General features: G+C 36.3%; 2 long non-coding RNA genes across 2 annotated transcripts; both read left to right on the top strand.

Annotated features, from left to right (window-relative positions):
- The first annotated feature begins 1,942 nt into the window (after positions 1-1,942).
- On the top strand, positions 1,943-5,923 carry LOC135108004 (uncharacterized). The gene is made up of 3 exons (XR_010272102.1): positions 1,943-2,221; positions 4,631-4,738; positions 5,664-5,923. It is a non-coding gene; the product is annotated as an uncharacterized LOC135108004 (long non-coding RNA).
- A 2,999-nt stretch (positions 5,924-8,922) lies between these two features.
- LOC135108003 (uncharacterized) lies at positions 8,923-13,110 on the top strand. The gene is made up of 3 exons (XR_010272101.1): positions 8,923-9,143; positions 11,544-11,651; positions 12,792-13,110. It is a non-coding gene; the product is annotated as an uncharacterized LOC135108003 (long non-coding RNA).
- Positions 13,111-17,406: the final 4,296 nt, after the last annotated feature.

Genomic DNA, 17,406 nt, shown 5'->3' with positions numbered 1-17,406 from the left:
TTCCTGCGTGTGTGTCGCAGTTTGTGTTGATCTGTCTTGGCCTCATGGTGTGGGATTCTCAGCCTATTGGTATAGCATTTGGAGATGGAATTGATATGCGCAGGGTGTCCCAGTCCCTCTGTGTGTAGCAGTGTGTTTGTTGCTCTGTCTGGGCCTCATGGTGTGAGATTGGCAGGCTGGTGGTATAGTGTATGGAGATGGATGTGATGTGTGCTGGTTGCCTCTGTCCCTGGATGTGTGTAGCAGTGTGTGTTGCTCTTTCTGGGCCTCACGGTGTGGGATTGTCATCCTGCTGGTGTAGTGGTTGGAGATGGATGTGATGTGTGCAAGGTGCCCCAGTCCCTGTGTGTGTGTAGTAGTGTGTGTTGCTCTGTCTGTGCTTCATGGTGTGTGATTGTCATCCTGCTAGTGTAGTGTTTGGAGATGGATTTGATGTGTGCAGGGTGCCTAAGTCCCTGGATACGAGTATGTTTAGCAGTGTGTGGTGCTCTGTCTGGGCCTCATGGTATGGGATTACCATCCTGCTGGTATAGTGTTTGGAGATGGATAGATAATTTAAGACAATTTATCATATGTATTATTTTCTTTATTTTTTTATTTACTATTATCATATATATTTTTTCATTATTAAAGGGATGCTGGTGTAGTGCATTAAGATGGATGTGATGTTTGCAAGGTACCCCAATCCCTGTGTGTGTGTAACAGTGTGTGTTGCTCTGTCTGGGCGTCATGGTGTGGGATTGTCAGCCTTCTGGTGTAGTGTATGGAGACTGATGTAATGTGTGCAAGGTGCCCCAGTCCCTGCTTGTGTGTTGCTCTCTCTGGGCCTCATGGTGTGGTATTGCCAGGCTGCTGGTGTAGTGTAGTAGTGTTTGGAGATGGATATGTTTATCATATGCATTATTTTTTATTATTTATTTATTTACTATCATAATTTTTTTCATTTTTAAAGGGGAGTACATTTCCATTCTCACCTTTTCAATCCTTTGTGTTTGGGACTCAGTAGTTAGTGCTTTTACTGACAAAAAAAACGGGAGATATGGTCTTGTTTCTTTACTGTGGAAAACTGTCCTTGTGAGTGTGACGTGCTGATTGATCTTGTGGGTCACAGGTCTCGCCTTCTGTCACCAAACAAACAATAAAGAATTGATATTATTTCGTGAATACATTTATTTCCTTTAACCTAAATATGTAATAATACGGTTTTATCTGTGTCTCCTGATGTTATCGCACTTTTGGGTAATTCTTGATTCATTTTGTTCTTGCCATTATCGCAATACTTGATAACAATCACTATTATGCAAGTGTCGCCAAATTTACCGAAACATCAAGAGATCTACTGAGATTCTTATGGATCTCAGGAGATTCCGAATTATTACCATATGCTACACAATTTAATAGGCTCAGAAAATCTACAGAAATTGTGCTTCAGGCAGTTGTATATCCATTAAAGTTGTAAGTCTAAGAGAGAAAGACCAAATTAATACAAGAGAACAAATTATGAGTGAAAAAGAAAGAATAGAGACGAAGAATTAAATAAATACATAATATAATACCGAACAAATTATTAAGAAAAAAAAAATATATATATATATGTATATTTATTGGAGGGCCCAGTAACATTTTATACACTTTGACACAAAACGTACATTAACCTTTAGGAGACAAAGTTATATAGATATTTTAATGAGTCTACCTTATTTTGTTCAAGACAAATAAACGTTCGATAATAAAAAGAGCCTTGAAATCACACAAGCTTTTCATTAACTTCACAGATCGTCATACAATAAGTGAAGAGGTATAGAGTGTAAACACCGCCATGACCATTTCAATTTTGGCGCTTAAATTAGAGATGTAGATATTTTGACAATTACAATTATAATGGCTTATAATTTAATTTTACAAATTCAAACTTCATTATATTTCACTTACTTTATTTTGTATTACAATAGCATACGTTGGTGGACATTATTATAAGCGGAAAATGTAACTTGTGGATTTTTGGGTACGTAGTGCTTGCTAGCAGAGGAGGGTCAGTACACGTCAGACAGGGAGCTGTGGTGTTTAAGGGCGCTGTGTGCAGCTTCCTTATTTAACCTGGATTTTCTCTCAACAAGACAGTGAAGCGTGCCATGGGTGCCTGTGTGTGCTGGTGCAGGCGTAGTGCCTCCCGGGAGGTGCCTGGATCTGCTCAGGAGAGCCAGGAAGGCTCATAATACTGGTAAGTGACCCACTCACCACTTGTCCACCTGGCAGACTTTACTCATTTTCTTTTGTTCAGAAAAGTGTTGCTCTTTATGAGAACTCCATGTCATGCTCAACAACGAAATAGGAGGGTAAAATTACGTTAGTGTCCGTTTTTTTTTTTTTTTTTGCGAAATTTTCTTCAAACGTTATTTATTTTATTTTTTTTATTTTTGAAGACTCATATTTCACATATTTTTTCGTTAAGAATACATTTGCATATATGAGTCAATATTCCACGGTCCTGCTAACGTTCCAGGACAAAATACCCATGAATTAACCACATCAGAAAATTAAAAACTGCCAAAATTCATCTTATCAGCTGAAGTGAAGGCTGGCTTTCCTTATATATCCAACATTATTTGCTACATCTCTTACTTATTATAAGCCAATCCTTTCGCTAAGTGGAGCCACATGGCTGTGCTTTCATATCCGGTGGTCGTATGTAACCGCTATAGTCTGGTTTTGGTGTGATGAAGGCTTAATTAAGTGAGGCTGACTGACAGCTGCCTTCTCTACCGGGACCGCCGCCATGATGGATATGCCTGTTGGATCCTGTCGATATTCAGATTATTTTATATTTTTGCTTACTATATTATTTTGGCTTCTAAGTAACTTTTTATGGTTTCTAAAAATATTTTGTTATTTTTGAAGTGTTTTTCTCAATTGTATATAATGAAATATGTTGATTTTCCAGGCATTTTATACATATATGAGGGTCGTTTCCTGGTGCATTTTTCCATACCCTGTCAAGTACTTTTCTTTATTTAAGCTTATTATTGAGTTTTTATTGCTTAAAAAATCGGGCATCAATTTTAAAGTGTTTTAAATTGCGGTTGAAGTAAATATGCGGCCTTTAAAATTATCTGTAGCCCGGTTAAAAGTGTTTTTCAACGTTTTATTAATATTGAATTTCTTTGTTTGAGCTTATAGCTCACTTTAAATTGTTTTTAAAAATAATTCAGATTTTTTTGAAGTGGTTTGGCTTCGCTTTAAGTTAGGTTTGTGGGTTTAATATTGATTTTAAGAATTTCAAAGTTCCAACATTTTTTAATATCATTCGTTTGAAATTTCTCTATTATTGCTGAGGCTTGAAATGTTTTGATATTCCATGTACTAGTTAAAGTATATGGGAAATTAGAATATGTAAAGCAATCCAGTCTGGGTGCAGTATTTCAAAATGCGATTTTCAAAATGAAATTAAGTACGTATTTAACGGTACTTGTGACGTCATCAGCCGGCAGGGCGCCATCAGACCGACACCCTCGTCCTTCCAATCTTTCCTCATCAATATTTAGTGTAATTTATAATGTTTTTCAGGTGCAACGAGCACACTACTTAGCTGAGTTGTGCATAGGTATGTGGTAGTTGCTGAATAAGTGTGTGTAATGAGTGTGTGCATATATGGGGAGTGTTGTGTGTGGGACCAGGGGTGTGTTGGGTGGTGAGCAAGCCTGCCACAGCTCACTACCTGACCTGTTATTGATCATGCCTGCCTGCCTGCCCGCCTACCTGCCTCTCTGTCTGCTTGTTGTTTCTGTGTGTGTGTGTGTGTGTGTGTGTGTGTGTGTGTGTGTGTGTGTGTGTGTTTGAGTGAGTGAGTGAGTGAGTGAATGAGTTTTTCATAGGTTCACACCACCACCTGTTCTGATCTCACTACCCAAATTCTCACCTATCCTCCCTCTCTATAGCCTCTGTATTCTAGTACAACCCTCTTGCGGAATGTTACATTTACAATTACTACCCAGTAGAGATAAACCCAGCAGGCCTTGACATGGCATCATCTTGTAGAAGAGGTGTATGTTTAAGTTTCTGAAATACAATATATATATACTGTTGGTAGCAGTAGGAAGAGGACATTAGGAGAAATGAAGGAGTTAAAGAAGGAAGTACAAAAATCAGTATGATTAAAATGTTTAAAAAAAAATCCAAAGGGAAAAAATTGCTAGAGTGGTACATGTTTCTAAGTTTTTCGAATACAATATAATAAGAAGAATTGGCAGATTATTAAGTGGAGAGAAATGACGAAGATAACGAACGAAAAACAGTGCAAAATTTAACATAATTAAAATAATTTTTTTTTTAATATACCAGAAAGAACGATAAATATTAGTATAATCTGAAAAATGGAGTTAACTGTCCCTGGGTGAAAGATGACTGCCGCCCAGTCATGTGTGTGAGCATTAGCACTTGCCTAGGCTTAGAGAAATGAGGCGGTTTTCAGGTGTTATTGTGTATAAATAGTCAGCATCACCTGCCAGAGTGATGGGAGGAGTGGAGCAACAGTAGTGGTGGTGGAGTTGAAGTGGTGTCAGGTAATAGGAGGGGAAATTTGTACCATCTAGTTGTGCTTGTGTGTGTGATTTTATTTGTTGGTTTATTTCAGTATTGTAGTTGTGGGGCTCAGCATGACAGCGCCTGGCGAAGCTCTATGTAAGGTACAACGCGAGCCAATGTTACCTGGACGTCCATTTGTAGGAGTACCAAACCCAAGGTAAGTGGAGGTACATTTTGAGATGGCGGATTGCTGGCAGGCGAAGCAAAATGTTCAGTCAGACTTGAACTGCAGAACATCACAAGTCTTGTTTCAAGAAATTGAAAACAACTATCAATATTTGCTGACCTTACTGATCACTTTATTACTTTTCAACTTGAGTATTCACCTTACCCAACCTAACCTGACCCAACCTCGCCTCACCTCACCTGACCTAACATTGTCTTCATCTTTACTTCTCTTCTTTCCTTCTTCCCCTTCCTGGATAATATGGAGATAAGCTTAGCCTCCTCTCCCGAGGTTAATACTTATATGTGAGATAGAACTGAGGTTGTAGAATATCATGCAATACATATCAATTTATTAATGCAAAAAAAAAAAAAAAAAGTAAAACTTTAATGAACTGATGCATTCCCACATGACACCTTCCCCATCCGTCTGTTTGAGAGTCAGTCCTGGACGGCTGCCTTATCTGTGCGAGCCTGGGCAGGTTTCACCCTTACGGGAATCTTAATACTTAGTTATTTTAAGTTTGTTTTGTGTTTGTGTTTGTGTGTGTTATGGGAGAAGCTGAGAGAGAGAGAGAGAGAGAGAGAGAGAGAGAGAGAGAGAGAGAGAGAGAGAGAGAGAGAGAGAGAGAGAGACCTGGTATTGTTGATAATGTATTTCATTTTTATTTGTTTATTTACTTATTTTTATTATTATTCTCTGACATACATATATATTCCTTTTGTATGGATGTTATTTTTTATTTGTGTGTTATGGGAGAAGCTGAGAGAGAGAGAGAGAGAGAGAGAGAGAGATCTGGTATTCTTAATAATATGTTTTATTTTTATCCTATTTAATTTTATTATATTTACTAAGAAACGGTAATTAAATTTTACTTTCTATAGAAATAATAATAATAACAACCAAACCTTTCCAGACTGCCTTATCCCCATCTGCCTCCCCCCCACCCCCCCCGTACTCCATGGTCCAGCAGCGACATCATTCCATGTTTAATATGATGCCAGCTGACGTATTCCTGACACGGCTGTACCAGGAACAAGAATCTGATGGTGAAGGAAGGGGTGACGGTGAAGGTGGAGAGGTGCTGGAAGGGCTTCGTGTAGGGCAGGTGTTCTTAACCTTTTGATGGTTCCATACCCCCAGTGGATTGTCGAATATGGTCCCATACCCCCTTCACTTGACTGTTCAAATAATTATCACCAATCCTATTATTTGCCAGTATGTCTTCCAGATACGAGTATTTCAATCGCTTGAATTTACTGTACTTTAGATACGGATTACTAGGAAAAAACATAACCATTGATAATTTTATTATTTTTTTACTGAAAGCAAAATTAATAAAGTTATAATTCCGTTTTATTATACAAAAAAAATAATAAATAAATAAAATAAAGAACAGAACATAAATGTGCAAGTTTTTAGTCCCAGAAATCGAGTCCCAGACCCCCAGCCTTTGGTTCCCATATCCCCAAGGGGTATGGATACCCCCGGTTAAGAACCCCTGGTGTAGGGGTACCTCAGCAGGATGTACGAGCAGGTGCAGGGGACGTTCAACAAAGCCAAGACATTCGCCAAGCAGACCATGAATGTGTGTGAGAGAAGTAATCATTGTAAAGGTAGATTGTTTTTGGCTTTGTTTCTTTGTTGATTTATTTATTTGTCATGGTAAAGGTAGGTAAGTTTTGGTTGTATTGTCCGTCTTTTTATATATTAATTTTATTCATTTAGTTTTATTGATTTATATATTTTCTTTCATGGGAAGTTTTGTGAAGTGTGTTTAAAAAGAAGTCTGTTTATTTATTTATTTTTTTTCATATATATATATATATATATATATATATATATATATATATATATATATATATATATATATATATATATATATATATATATATATATATATATATTTTTTTTTTTTTTATTGAGTTATTTCTATTTTTTTGTTCTACTTTTCTGTTGGTGGTGTTCAAGAGAAACTAAAAAAATATTATGCATTTGAATTAATTCTTTAGTAACATAGAATGAAATCTCAGGTGGAGTCTTTGAATCTAAGGTAACTTTCCTCATAATCTAAAGTAATTCCAAAAATTTCTGGGATCCTTGACAGTGAGTGCCAAGCACTCGGACGCAAAGGTTGTCCCGTGGTCAGCCTGCTGGTGTAGTGTTTGGAGATTGATGTGATGTGTGCAAGGTGCCTCAGTTCCTGCGTGTGTGTCGTAGTTTGTGTTGATCTGTCTTGGCCTCATGGTGTGGGATTCTCAGCCTATTGGTGTAGCATTTGGAGATGGAATTGATATGCGCAGGGTGTCCCAGTCCCTCTGTGTGTAGCAGTGTGTTTGTTGCTCTGTCTGGGCCTCATGGTGTGAGATTGGCAGGCTGGTGATATAGTGTATGGAGATGGATGTGATGTGTGCTGGTTGCCTCTGTCCCTGGATGTGTGTAGCAGTGTGTGTTGCTCTTTCTGGGCCTCACGGTGTGGGATTGTCATCCTGCTGGTGTAGTGGTTGGAGATGGATGTGATGTGTGCAAGGTGCCCCAGTCCCTGTGTGTGTGTAGTAGTGTGTGTTGCTCTGTCTGTGCTTCATGGTGTGTGATTGTCATCCTGCTAGTGTAGTGTTTGGAGATGGATTTGATGTGTGCAGGGTGCCTCAGTCCCTGGATATGTTTAGCAGTGTGTGGTGCTCTGTCTGGGCCTCATGGTATGGGATTACCATCCTGCTGGTATAGTGTTTGGAGATGGATAGATAATTTAAGACAATTTATCATATGTATTATTTTCTTTATTTTTTTATTTACTATTATCATATTTTTTTTTTCATTATTAAAGGGATGCTGGTGTAGTGCATGGAGATGGATGTGATTTTCGCAAGGTACCCCAATCCCTGTGTGTGTGTGTAACAGTGTGTGTTGCTCTGTCTGGGCGTCATGGTGTGGGATTGTCAGCCTTCTGGTGTAGTGTATGGAGACTGATGTGATGTGTGCAAGGTGCCCCAGTCCCTGCTTGTGTGTTGCTCTCTCTGGACCTCATGGTGTGATGGATATGTTTATCATATGCATTATTTATTATTATTTATTTATTCAGTATCTTTTTTTTTTTTTTCATTTCCATTCTCACCTTTTAAATCCTTTGGGTTTGGGAGTCATTGGTTAGTGCTGCTACTGACAAAAAAAACGGGAGATATGGTCTTGCTTCTTTACTGTGGAAAACTGTCCTGGTGAGTGTGACGTGTTGATTGATCTTGTGGGTCACAGGTCTCGCCTTCTGTCACCAAACAAACAATAAAGAATTGATATTATTTCGTGAATACATTTATTTCCCTTAACCTAAATATGTAATAATACGGTTTTATCTGTGTCTCCTGATGTTATCGCACTTTTAAGTAATTCTTGACTCATTTTGTTCTTGCCATTATCGCAATACTTGATAACAATCACTATTATGCAAGTATCGCCAAATTTACCGAAACATCAGGAGATCTACTGAGATTCTTATGGATCTCAGGAGATTCCGAATTATTACCATATGCTACACAATTTAATAGGCTCAGAAAATCTACAGAAATTGTGCTTCAGGCAGTTGTATATCCATTAAAGTTGTAAGTATCAGAGAGAAAGACCAAATTAATATAATAGAGAACAAATTATGAGTGAAAAAGAAAGAATAGAGACGAATAATTAAAAATAATATAATACAGAAATTTAGAAAAAAAAAATGTGTATATATATATATATATATATATATATATATATATATATATATATATATATATATATATATATAATGGAGGGCCCAGTAACATTTTATACACCTTGACAAAACGTACATTAACCTTTAGGAGACAAAGTTGTATAGATATTTTAATGAGTCTACCTTATTTTGTTCAAGACAAATAAACGTTCGATAATAAAAAGAGCCTTGAAATCACACAAGCTTTTCATTAACTTCACAGATCGTCATACAATAAGTGAAGAGGTATAGAGTGTAAACACCGCCATGACCATTTCAATTTTGGCGCTTAAATTAGAGATGTAGATATTTTGACAATTACAATTATAATGACTTATGATTTAATTTTACAAATTCATACTTCATTATATTTCACTTTCTTTATTTTGTATTACAATAGCATACGTTGTTGGACATTATTATAAGCGGAAAATGTAACTTGTGGATTTTTGGGTACGTAGTGCTTGCTAGCAGAGGAGGGTCAGTACACGTCAGACAGGGAGCTGTGGTGTTTAAGGGCGCTGTGTGCAGCTTCCTTATTTAACCTGGATTTTCTCTCAACAAGACAGTGAAGCGTGCCATGGGTGCCTGTGTGTGCTGGTGCAGGCGTAGTGCCTCCCGGGAGGTGCCTGGATCTGCTCATGAGAGCCAGGAAGGCTCATAATACTGGTAAGTGACCCACTCACCACTTGTCCACCTGGCAGACTTTACTCATTTTCTTTTGTTCAGAAAAGTGTTGCTCTTTATGAGAACTCCATGTCATGCTCAACAACGAAATAGGAGGGTAAAATTACGTTAGTGTCCGTTTTTTTTTTTTTTTTTTTTTGCGAAATTTTCGTCAAACGTTATTTATTATTATTTTTTTTTTATTTTTGAAGACTCATATTTCACATATTTTTTCGTTAAGAATACATTTGCATATATGAGTCAATATTCCACGGTCCTGCTAACGTTCCAGGACAAAATACCCATGAATTAACCACATCAGTAAATTAAAAACTGCCAAAATTCATCTTATCAGCTGAAGTGAAGGCTGGCTTTCCTTATATATCCAACATTATTTGCTACATCTCTTACTTATTATAAGCCAATCCTTTCGCTAAGTGGAGCCACATGACTGTGCTTTCATATCCGCTGGTCGTATGTAACCGCTATAGTCTGGTTTTGGTGTGATGAAGGCTTAATTGAGGCTGACTGACAGCTGCCTTCTCTACCGGGACCGCCGCCATGATGAATATGCCTGTTGGATCCTGTCGATATTCAGATTATTTTATATTTTTGCTTACTATATTATTTTGGCTTCTAAGTAACTTTTTATGGTTTCTAAAAATATTTCGTTATTTTTGAAGTGTTTTTCTCAATTGTATATAATGAAATATGTTGATTTTCCAAGCATTTTATACATATATGAGGGTCGTTTCCTGGTGCATTTTTCCATACCCTGTCAAGTACTTTTCTTTATTTAAGCTTATTATTGAGTTTTTATTGCTTAAAAAATCGGGCATCAATTTTAAAGTGTTTTAAATTGCGGTTGAAGTAAATATGCGGCCTTTAAAATTATCTGTAGCCCCGTTAAAAGTGTGTTTTTCAACGTTTTATTAATATTGAATTTCTTTGTTTGAGCTTATAGCTCACTTTAAATTGTTTGTAAAAATAATTCAGATTTTTTTGAAGTGGTTTGGCTTTGCTTTAAGTTAGGTTTGTGGGTTTATTATTGTTTTTAAGAATTTCAAAGTTCCAACATTTTTTAATATCATTCGTTTGAAATTTCTCTATTATTGCTGAGGCTTGAAATGTTTTGATATTCCATGTACTAGTTAAAGTATATGGGAAATTAGAATATGTAAAGCAATCCAGTCTGGGTGCAATATTTCAAAATGCGATTTTCAAAATGAAATTAAGTACGTATTTAACGGTACTTCTGACGTCATCAGCCGGCAGGGCGCCATCAGACCGACACCCTCGTCCTTCCAATCTTTCCTCATCAATATTTAGTGTAATTTATAATGTTTTTCAGGTGCAACGAGCACACTACTTAGCTGAGTTGTGCATAGGTATGTTGTAGTTGCTGAATAAGTGTGTGTAATGAGTGTGTGCATATATGGGGAGTGTTGTGTGTGGGAGCAGGGGTGTGTTGGGTGGTGAGCAAGCCTGCCACAGCTCACTACCTGACCTGTTATTGATCATGCCTGCCTGCCTGCCCGCCTACCTGCCTCTCTGTCTGCTTGTTGTTTCTGTGTGTGTGTGTGTGTGTGTGTGTGGTGTGTGTGTGAGTGAGTGAGTGAGTGAGTGAGTGAGTGAGTGAGTTTTTCATAGGTTCACACCACCACCTGTTCTGCCCTCACTACCCAAATTCTCACCTATCCTCCCTCTCTATAGCCTCTGTATTCTAGTACAACCCTCTTGCGGAATGTTACATTTACAATTACTACCCAGTAGAGATAAACCCAGCAGGCCTTGACATGGCATCATCTTGTAGAAGAGGTGTATGTTTAAGTTTCTGAAATACAATATATACTGTTGGTAGCAGTAGGAAGAGGACATTAGGAGAAATGAAGGAGTTAAAGAAGGAAGTGCAAAAATCAGTATGATTAAAATGTTTAAAAAAAAATCCAAAGGGAAAAAATTGCTAGAGTGGTACATGTTTCTAAGTTTTTCGAATACAATATAATAAGAAGAATTGGCAGATTATTAAGTGGAGAGAAATGACGAAGATAACGAACGAAAAACAGTGCAAAATTTAACATAATTAAAATAATTTTTTTTTAATATACCAGAAAGAACGATAAATATTAGTATAATCTGAAAAATGGAGTTAACTGTCCCTGGGTGAAAGATGGCTGCCGCCCAGTCATGTGTGTGAGCATTAGCACTTGCCTAGGCTTAGAGAAATGAGGCGGTTTTCAGGTGTTATTGTGTATAAATAGTCAGCATCACCTGCCAGAGTGATGGGAGGAGTGGAGCAACAGTAGTGGTGGTGGAGTTGAAGTGGTGTCAGGTAATAGGAGGGGAAATTTGTACCATCTAGTTGTGCTTGTGTGTGTGATTTTATTTGTTGGTTTATTTCAGTATTGTAGTTGTGGGGCTCAGCATGACAGCGCCTGGCGAAGCTCTATGTAAGGTACAACGCGAGCCAATGTTACCTGGACGTCCATTTGTAGGAGTACCAAACCCAAGGTAAGTGGAGGTACATTTTGAGGTGGCGGATTGCTGGCAGGCGAAGCAAAATGTTCAGTCAGACTTGAACTGCAGAACATCACAAGTCTTGTTTCAAGAAATTGAAAACAACTATCTATATTTGCTGACCTTACTGATCACTTTATTACTTTTCAACTTGAGTATTCACCTTACCCAACCTAACCTGACCCAACCTCGCCTCACCTCACCTGACCTAACATTGTCTTCATCTTTACTTCTCTTCTTTCCTTCTTCCCCTTCCTGGATAATATGGAGATAAGCTTAGCCTCCTCTCCCGAGGTTAATACTTATATGTGAGATAGAACTGAGGTTGTAGAATATCATGCAATACATATCAATTTATTAATGCAAAAAAAAAAAAAAAAAAGTAAAACTTTAATGAACTGATGCATTCCCACATGACACCTTCCCCATCCGTCTGTTTGAGAGTCAGTCCTGGACGGCTGCCTTATCTGTGCGAGCCTGGGCAGGTTTCACCCTTACGGGAATCTTAATACTTAGTTATTTTAAGTTTTCGCTTAATTAAAAAAAATAATAAATAAATAAAGATTTAAGTTAGGTGTTAAGTTGTTCATATATACTTAAGAAGATATATATATATATATATATATATATATATATATATATATATATATATATATATATATATATATATATATATATATATATATATATATATATATATATCCTTTTTTAGGTACTTTCTTTATATATTTATTTAATCTTTATTACTATTCTCAGGTATACATATGTATTCATTTTCTATGTATCTTATTTTTTTGTGTTTGTGTGTGTTATGGGAGAAGCTGAGAGAGAGAGAGAGAGAGAGAGAGAGAGAGACCTGGTATTATTGATAATGTATTTCATTTTTATTTGTTTATTTACTTATTTTTATTATTATTCTCTGACATACATATATATTCCTTTTGTATGGATGTTATTTTTTATTTGTGTGTTATGGGAGAAGCTCAGAGAGAGAGAGAGAGAGAGAGAGAGATCTGGTATTCTTAATAATATGTTTTATTTTTATCCTATTTAATTTTATTATATTTACTAAGAAACGGTAATTAAATTTTACTTTCTATAGAAATAATAATAATAACAACCAAACCTTTCCAGACTGCCTTATCCCCATCTGCCTCCCCCCTACTCCCCCCGTACTCCATGGCCCAGCAGTGACATCATTCCATGTTTAATATGATGCCAGCTGACGTATTCCTGACACGGCTGTACCAGGAACAAGAATCTGATGGTGAAGGAAGGGGTGACGGTGAAGGTGGAGAGGTGCTGGAAGGGCTTCGTGTAGGGCAGGTGTTCTTAACCTTTTGATGGTTCCATACCCCCAGTGGATTGTCGAATATGGTCCCATACCCCCTTCACTTGACTGTTCAAATAATTATCACCAATCCTATTATTTGCCAGTATGTCTTCCAGATACGAGTATTTCAATCGCTTGAATTTACTGTACTTTAGATACGGATTACTAGGAAAAAACATAACCATTGATAATTTTATTATTTTTTTACTGAAAGCAAAATTAATAAAGTTATAATTCCGTTTTATTATACAAAAAATAAATAAATAAATAAAATAAAGAACAGAACATAAATGTGCAAGTTTTTAGTCCCAGAAATCGAGTCCCAGACCCCCAGCCTTTGGTTCCCATACCCCCAAGGGGTATGGATACCCCCGGTTAAGAACCCCTGGTGTAGGGGTACCTCAGCAGGATGTACGAGCAGGTGCAGGGGACGTTCAACAAAGCCAAGACATTCGCCAAGCAGACCATGAATGTGTGTGAGAGAAGTAATCATTGTAAAGGTAGATTGTTTTTGGCTTTGTTTCTTTGTTGATTTATTTATTTGTCATTGTAAAGGTAGGTAAGTTTTGGTTGTATTGTCTGTCTTTTTATTTATTAATTTTATTCATTTAGTTTTATTGATTTATATATTTTCTTTCATGGGAAGTTTTGTGAAGTGTGTTTAAAAAGAAGTCTGTTTATTTATTTATTTTTTTTTCATATATATATATATATATATATATATATATATATATATATATATATATATATATATATATATATATATATATATATATATATATATATATATATATATATATATATATATATATATATATATATATATATATATATATATATATATATATATATATATATATATATATATATATTTTTTTTTTTTTTTTTTATTGAGTTATTTCTATTTTTTTGTTCTACTTTTCTGTTGGTGGTGTTCAAGAGAAACTAAAAAAATATTATGCATTTGAATTAATTCTTTAGTAACATAGAATGAAATCTCAGGTGGAGTCTTTGAATCTAAGGTAACTTTCCTCATAATCTAAAGTAATTCCAAAAATTTCTGGGATCCTTGACAGTGAGTGCCAAGCACTCGGACGCAAAGGTTGTCCCGTGGTCAGCCTGCTGGTGTAGTGTTTGGAGATTGATGTGATGTGTGCAAGGTGCCTCAGTTCCTGCGTGTGTGTCGCAGTTTGTGTTGATCTGTCTTGGCCTCATGGTGTGGGATTCTCAGCCTATTGGTGTAGCATTTGGAGATGGAATTGATATGCGCAGGGTGTCCCAGTCCCTCTGTGTGTAGCAGTGTGTTTGTTGCTCTGTCTGGGCCTCATGGTGTGAGATTGGCAGGCTGGTGGTATAGTGTATGGAGATGGATGTGATGTGTGCTGGTTGCCTCTGTCCCTGGATGTGTGTAGCAGTGTGTGTTGCTCTTTCTGGGCCTCACGGTGTGGGATTGTCATCCTGCTGGTGTAGTGGTTGGAGATGGATGTGATGTGTGCAAGGTGCCCCAGTCCCTGTGTGTGTGTAGTAGTGTGTGTTGCTCTGTCTGTGCTTCATGGTGTGTGATTGTCATCCTGCTAGTGTAGTGTTTGGAGATGGATTTGATGTGTGCAGGGTGCCTCAGTCCCTGGATATGTTTAGCAGTGTGTGGTGCTCTGTCTGGGCCTCATGGTATGGGATTACCATCCTGCTGGTATAGTGTTTGGAGATGGATAGATAATTTAAGACAATTTATCATATGTATTATTTTCTTTATTTTTTTATTTACTATTATCATATTTTTTTTTTCATTATTAAAGGGATGCTGGTGTAGTGCATGGAGATGGATGTGATTTTCGCAAGGTACCCCAATCCCTGTGTGTGTGTAACAGTGTGTGTTGCTCTGTCTGGGCGTCATGGTGTGGGATTGTCAGCCTTCTGGTGTAGTGTATGGAGACTGATGTGATGTGTGCAAGGTGCCCCAGTCCCTGCTTGTGTGTTGCTCTCTCTGGACCTCATGGTGTGATGGATATGTTTATCATATGCATTATTTATTATTATTTATTTATTCACTATCATATTTTTTTTTTTTCATTTCCATTCTCACCTTTTAAATCCTTTGGGTTTGGGAGTCATTGGTTAGTGCTGCTACTGACAAAAAAAACGGGAGATATGGTCTTGCTTCTTTACTGTGGAAAACTGTCCTGGTGAGTGTGACGTGTTGATTGATCTTGTGGGTCACAGGTCTCGCCTTCTGTCACCAAACAAACAATAAAGAATTGATATTATTTCGTGAATACATTTATTTCCCTTAACCTAAATATGTAATAATACGGTTTTATCTGTGTCTCCTGATGTTATCGCACTTTTAAGTAATTCTTGACTCATTTTGTTCTTGCCATTATCGCAATACTTGATAACAATCACTATTATGCAAGTATCGCCAAATTTACCGAAACATCAGGAGATCTACTGAGATTCTTATGGATCTCAGGAGATTCCGAATTATTACCATATGCTACACAATTTAATAGGCTCAGAAAATCTACAGAAATTGTGCTTCAGGCAGTTGTATATCCATTAAAGTTGTAAGTATGAGAGAGAAAGACCAAATTAATATAATAGAGAACAAATTATGAGTGAAAAAGAAAGAATAGAGACGAATAATTAAATAAATAATATAATACAGAAATTTAGAAAAAAAAAATGTGTATATATATATATATATATATATATATATATATATATATATATATATATATATATATATATATATATATATATATATATATATATATATATATATATATATATATATATATATATATATATATATATATATATATATATATATATATATATATATATATATATATATATATATATATATATATATATATAATGGAGGGCCCAGTAACATTTTATACACCTTGACAAAACGTACATTAACCTTTAGGAGACAAAGTTATATAGATATTTTAATGAGTCTACCTTATTTTGTTCAAGACAAATAAACGTTCGATAATAAAAAGAGCCTTGAAATCACACAAGCTTTTCATTAACTTCACAGATCGTCATACAATAAGTGAAGAGGTATAGAGTGTAAACACCGCCATGATCATTTCAATTTTGGCGCTTAAATTAGAGATGTAGATATTTTGACAATTACAATTATAATGGCTTATAATTTAATTTTACAAATTCATACTTCATTATATTTCACTTACTTTATTTTGTATTACAATAGCATACTATGAGAGACGTTGGTGGACATTATTATAAGCGGAAAATGTAACTTGTGGATTTTTGGGTACGTAGTGCTTGCTAGCAGAGGAGGGTCAGTACACGTCAGACAGGGAGCTGTGGTGTTTAAGGGCGCTGTGTGCAGCTTCCTTATTTAACCTGGATTTTCTCTCAACAAGACAGTGAAGCGTGCCATGGGTGCCTGTGTGTGCTGGTGCAGGCGTAGTGCCTCCCGGGAGGTGCCTGGATCTGCTCAGGAGAGCCAGGAAGGCTCATAATACTGGTAAGTGACCCACCCACCACTTGTCCACCTGGCAGACTTTACTCATTTTCTTTTGTTCAGAAAAGTGTTGCTCTTTATGAGAACTCCATGTCATGCACAACAACGAAATAGGAGGGTAAAATTACGTTAGTGTCCGTTTTTTTTTTTTTTTTTTTTTTTTTGCGAAATTTTCGTCAAACGTTATTTTTTTTATTTTTTATTTTTTTGAAGGCTCATATTTCACATATTTTCTCCTCGTTAAGAATACATTTGCATATATCAGTCAATATTCCACGGTCCTGCTAACGTTCCAGGACAAAATACCCATGAATTTACCACAACAGAAAATTAAAAACTACCAATATTCATCTTATCAGCTGAAGTGAAGGTTGGCTTTCCTTATATATCCACCAATATTTGCTACATCTCTTACTTATTATAAGCCAATCCTTTCAATAAGTGGAGCCACATGGCTCTCCTTTCATATCCGTTGGTCGTATATAACCGCTATTGTCTGGTTTTGGTGTGATGAAGGCTTAATTAAGTGAGGCTGACTGACAGCTGCCTTCTCTACCGGGACCGCCGCCATGATGGATATGCCTGTTGGATCCTGTCGATATTCAGATTATTTTATATTTTTGCTTACTATATTATTTCGGCTTCTAAGTAACTTTTTATGGTTTCTAAAAATATTTCGTTATTTTTTAAGTGTTTTTCTCAATTGTATATGATGAAATATGTTGATTTTCCAGGCATTTTATATATATATATATATAAGTGTCGTTTCTTGGTGCATTTTTTCATACCCTGTCAAGTACTTTTCTTTATTTAAGCTTATTATTGTGTTTTTATTGCTTAAAAAAATCGGGCATCAATTTTAAAGTGTTTTAAATTGCTGTTCAAGTAAATATGCGGCCTTTAAAATTATCTGTAGC

Source organism: Scylla paramamosain, chromosome 16, assembly GCF_035594125.1.
Source record: "Scylla paramamosain isolate STU-SP2022 chromosome 16, ASM3559412v1, whole genome shotgun sequence".
NCBI lineage: Eukaryota > Metazoa > Arthropoda > Malacostraca > Decapoda > Portunidae > Scylla > Scylla paramamosain.
Note: the sequence above shows the minus strand (reverse complement) of the source record. Positions and strands in the feature narration are given on the sequence as shown.